This window comes from Peromyscus maniculatus, chromosome 19, assembly GCF_049852395.1.
Source record: "Peromyscus maniculatus bairdii isolate BWxNUB_F1_BW_parent chromosome 19, HU_Pman_BW_mat_3.1, whole genome shotgun sequence".
Classification (NCBI taxonomy): domain Eukaryota; kingdom Metazoa; phylum Chordata; class Mammalia; order Rodentia; family Cricetidae; genus Peromyscus; species Peromyscus maniculatus.
In genome coordinates this window covers 66819628-66825059 of record NC_134870.1, presented here as the reverse complement: position 1 = coordinate 66825059, position 5432 = coordinate 66819628, and the positions used below count along the sequence as shown (strand labels likewise).

General features: G+C 47.4%; 1 long non-coding RNA gene across 1 annotated transcript; it reads left to right on the top strand.

Annotated features, from left to right (window-relative positions):
* Positions 1–2136: 2136 nt before the first annotated feature.
* On the top strand, positions 2137–5067 carry LOC121824047 (uncharacterized). The gene is made up of 3 exons (XR_006065790.2): positions 2137–2310; positions 2541–2747; positions 4716–5067. It is a non-coding gene; the product is annotated as an uncharacterized LOC121824047 (long non-coding RNA).
* The last annotated feature ends 365 nt before the right edge of the window (positions 5068–5432 follow it).

Here is a 5432-nt window from a genome sequence, read left to right as displayed (position 1 = left end):
CAAGCCACAAGCCATGTGGCAAGGTATAGATTTATGGAAATGGATTAATTTAAGCTATAAGAACAGTTAGCAAGAAGCCTGCCACGACCATACAGTTTGTAAGCAATGTAAGTCTCTGTGTTTACTTGGTTGGGTCTGAGTGGCTGTGGGACTGGCAGGTGACAAAGATTTGTCCTGACTGTGGGCAAGGCAGGAAAACTCTAGCTACAGGCTGTAGCTGCCTTGTTTATGATGCTAGCTCTGATCCTCTATATCATATTGGATCTAAGTGGTTTGTAAAGATTAAATAAGAGGCCGGAGAGATGGCTTAGCAGTTAAGAGCATTGTCTGTTTTTCCAGAGGACCCGGGTTTAATTCCCAGCTCCCACATGGGAGAATTACAACCACCTATTAACTCTAGTTTCAGAGTACCCAGCGCCCCCTTCTGGCCTCTCTGGGCACTGCTTGCATGTGGTGCCCGGACATCCATGCAGACAAAACACCTGTACATATTTTAAAAAATAAAATGAGATTAAATAACATAAACAGGAAGTGTTTTGTGTTAGATCTGGTGTGTGATAAGTAGTCAACAGAGGGTATACTATGAAGCTGGGGCCAGCCAACCCTTAGGGGACCTGGATACAGGGACAAGCTAGCACACCCTGGGACTGTGTCTACTGAGGGTGATGAGGAAGGGCCCATTGCAGAGGGCATGCTGGGAAGACTGTCATTCTAGAAGGCACAGTCCAAGCCCATTCTCCTCTGTTCCTCTTGGGCTGGGGCTCTGAAAAGGCTGTCTGTTTAGGAACATCCCATGGCCACACCTCCCAGGCAGACTCTGGTGAGAGGCGCACAGAGACACCCATCTGCACCGCCAGAGCCAGTGCCCAGCAAGGGGAGGGGCCTGAGATTAGAGGCAAGTGCACCCCCACCCCCCCCATCTGCACACACACACTGGGGAAGGTGCCAGCATGGTCCCAGCAGAGGGGAAGAGAACACTTCCCTGCAGTCCTGCCAGCCCGCACCGTGTTCCAGCTTGTTGACCGGGTGATGGCATAATTACAGTTTCAATCACAGATTAATAATAAGTCGTTTTTGCAAACGAGGAGGCAGGTCTGCACTGGAAAGGGCCCCAAAGGGCCCGTCGCCTCTGCTATCGGAGGCTGCTGGCCTCTGTTTGATGTTTTTTGTTTTGCTTTTTTTTTTTTTTTTTTTTTTTTTGCCGACCTGAGATTTTTCTAAGGACGTTTATAACAACCACTACCACCTCAGTAATAGCGCCATCTTGGCCTGCCCCGCTGGCCTCAGATGATGATGGAACCAGCTCCAGAGAAGGCATCTGCCTGGGTGTACGTGTGTGTGTGTGCACGCCTGTGTGTAAGAGTTCCCTGGGCCCAGAAAGGTACGGCTGAGTGCACACGTGTGCTAGTTTCTGTGCATTTGACGTGCCGTGTGCATGTGCTCTCACGCGACATCAGCGGTGCCAAGGAGCCCCTCGCGGAGAAATTAGCTACATAAGCACGCTCCTTCGCCACCCCCAGGGGACTGCGCTAGAAGACTGAGGAGGTCCGAGGAAGCTTGTGACCGCCAAAGGGCTCCAGACCGGTAGAGCAAAGACCCAGCTCTAAGGTAGGGCTGAGACCCCGCCTGCAGGGCTGTGCTCCCAGAGGGGCTAGTGAGAAGCTGATATTAATAAGCACTCAAGTGTGTTTCGAGTTTTCAGATCCTCGATCCTCTGTTCTCCTCAATCCTTCTCAGAGCCCTGTTTTGTCCTCATAACCTATCTAAGGGGAGGGAGGACAGGCCTCCTTACTCTCCCTGACCCCAAGTGGACATAGGAACCATGAGGAAGGGGACCTTCCTGGGAGACACAATTCTGGATGACAAAAGTCGCTGTGATTAGACCCCCCCCCCCCCCCAGGTCTTGGGCCCTGCTTCAGCCTCATACAGACATCTAACCACTCTGCACCCTCTCTATGGATGCCTGGTCCCAAGGTCCTGGGGCAGGCAGGGTCCAACAGTCCCAACTCCCTTCAAAGACAAAGGGATTCCTGGGCTCTAGGGAGCTGCCATGTGACTTTGTTGACTGGGCTTCCGTCCGAGTGCCCAGAGCTGCATTCCAGCGTCACTGTGGAGCAGTCACACCCATTTTGCCCCTCGAGGACCGCGATCTGGTCAGCTCGTTCCTCTCCACCAAGCTGCTCAGTGATTTTTTTTTCTTTTCCCTTTCTCTTCTCTTCTCTTTCTTTCCTTCTTCCTTTCTTTTTTAACAACACTGTGAGGGCAGCCCCACCCAGCAAACCTCAGAGGAGGCTAGAAGCCAAGATGGAGGTAAGGAGGAAGGGTTCATAGGGTTGGCTCCCTGCCAGGTCCTGCCTGACCCTGCCTGCCCCTACTGCCTGCTCTGCCCCCAAGGGCTCCTGGTTACCCCGGTGTCTAGAGGGCAGGCCCATCCTCCCTCCAGAGCTGAGAGGCCGCCGCCGCCGCCACGCTGCTCCCGGAGCTGAGCTGACTGCCATTGCAGTTCAAAGTGATTGGAGGCAACATCTAATTACGTGCAGGTGGAGCATCACTTGGAGGCGGGCTATGAGTCACGGCCAGGGCCCTGTCTGAGCAGCCCCTCGGAGCCTCTGCGCCTGCCATGTAGTGGAGCTGGAGGGAGGAGCAGGAACCTCGGCTGGGCCCTGCCTGGAGGAACCCCACCAAGAGCCCCTTCCTGCGGAGGCCCGTGGGGGTCTGTTCGTGTGTGTGCCTAAGCTGGCCAAACAGTGAGTCCTTTATAAACTCATCTAAAGCCATCCTTCTCAGCACAGCGTACTTCTTCAGGGCCCTTCACCGACCAGTGTCCCTAACCTCTGGCTCCATGGTCAAGGCCGTTCTCCATCTGCTGCCTAGCCAAGCAAGGTTGGGAGCTTTTGAGTCACTGTTCAGCCTCTCTCTTCTGTACCAAGCAGTGCTCCGTGCACAGCAAGCCCTGAGTGAGTGTTTTCCCAATGAACAAATGTATGAGCAGCTGGGCACACAGGAGCCAGGCCCCTGGGCCCTTTCTTCCCGTCCCTTGAGAAGTGCTTTAAAGTGAACCGGCTTCCTGCTGAGCGAAGACAGAGCCTCTGGAAGCCAGAGCTGTGGCCGGGCAATCCTCCTTCCCAGGTCTTCAGGCATCCTGATGTGCCCCACTGCACTCACTGGGGGCTCAAAATCCACATTCTGGCCAGCAGATCCAGCGACAGGGAAGAGTTGGTCAGGACATGGAGGGAATTTTGTTTTTTTATTTTTCCTTTTGTTGTGCTAGAGATCAAATCCAAGGCCTAGGACATGCTAGACATGAGCTCTACCCTTGGGCCATGCCCCGGCTCCCACTGATGACATTTTTCAAATTTTAATTTTAACTCTAAGTGCACATTGGGGGTGGTGCACATTAGTGTGGCCCTTGGAGACTAGAGGAGTCAGATACCCACACACAGGGATGCTGAGACTCCAGCTCAGGTCCTCTGAAAGAATGCCATATGCTCTTAATAGCTAAGCCACATCTCCAGCCCATTGAAGGCATTTTTAAAGAACAAATGGTCTCGCCAGGCAGTGGTGGCCCATGCCTTTAATCCCAGCTCTCCAGAGGCAGAGGCAGGTGGATCTCTGAGTTCGAAAGCCAGCCTGGTCTACAGAGCTAGTTCCAGGACAGCTAGGGCTGTACAGAGAAACCTTATCTCAAAAAATAACAAAATAAAAAAGCAAAAAAAAGAGGGGGTCTGTCTTCTTCTATCCAGACCCCACTCTCCAGTCCTCAAGAATGTGGAATATGTTGTTCTGTCTTTCATTCCTATGATAATCACAGCTAAGTTGCTACCTCTGGGCAGGTGCTACTCTAGACATACTAAATACATGAATGTAGACAGAAGTTTTTCTCCCGCCCACCAGTACCCAAATAACCAGTCAGAGGCTTAATAGTCATTACAAACTGTTTGGCCTATGGCTCAGGCTTATCATTAACTAGTTCTTACAACTTAATTAAACCCATTTCTATTAATCTATGTATCGCCACATGGCTTAGTGGTGCTACCTGTGTACCATTACATCTTGTTCCCCAGGCAGCATCTCCTCTGACCTGCCTTTCTCTCCTTCTCCCTGTATCTTTGCTTGGATTCCCTGCCTGGCTCTATTCTGCCTTGCCATAGGCCATAGCAGCTTCTATATTAACCAATGGTAGCAACACATAGTCACAATGTACAGAAAGATCATCCCACAGCACTTCCCCTTTTCTGTCTAATCAAAAAAGAAGGTTTTCATTTTAACATAGTAAAATTACATATAACAAAATAGTTATCAAGCAAGAATTATAGTTACAATATCTAGTCTATTTGTATTTAGCAAAGTTAAAGAAAATACTCTATCATCTATCCTTTTTTGTGATCCTAAAGTTTCATATCTAATTTACCTTTTATCATAACTAAGAAAAACTATAATTATAACTAGTCTTCAACTCCATCAAAGACCCCCCCAAAAGGATATAATATTACAGTAAACAGGAAATACTTTGTAAGCAACTTCCACAACTCTAGAAATGTAAGAGACATGTGGTTGACTGAACAGTGACCTAAAGTTCTTTTGTAACATTGTGGCATCCATCTTCAGCCTACAGGCCTATAGTATCTGGCAGACTTTTCAGTGAAGCAGGAAATTTGAAGGACTGTTCTATTTAATGGTAAAGTTCATCAGTCGCTTTTCTCTGTGTCCTACAGAATGTCTGGCATTTTTTTCTGGGAAGCAGGAACCTGAAGGACCATCTCACCTTGTTTTCAAATGTTCAGTGGTCACCTTCCTATGGGTCCCGCATGTCCAGTTTATCAAGCACTCCAGGCAAGAGCAGTTTCTTGCCCAAATGGATCACCTTTTCCACATTGTAAGCAAACTCCATAATGAGTTTCTTTGATTCCCACCATCCTTTTTGAAATATTTGGTGCTGCCAGGAGCAGACATGTCTCACTGTCCAGAAAAGTCTAAGTGACTAAAACATTTTAAATGCCATATTCTGTAGGTCTTTAAAGTGTTTGAAGATTATCTACCTAATTGAAATATATCTATGTATACCTAGAAAACTTAACATGACTATAAATTTGATTATCATAGATGACTACTAATCTGTATTTCTTAATTATATATTACAATTTTAAATTAGTTGCATAAACATAATACCTTAAACAATAGTAGAAATATACATACAGTATAACAAAATTAATTTTGAATTTGTAGCAATAAAATGAAATCCATATCAATGTAAAATATTTTGAGATTAATTGTTTTTTGGATTAAAGTAGATTCAATAATCTATCCTTTTATCCTGTCATTTCTATATCATACATTTCTATATCATACCCCACTTTCTTCTTTTAGAAAAAGATTGACTATGACCAATAACAATTTGTAACCAACCCCCTAAACAAAGACAAACATCCATA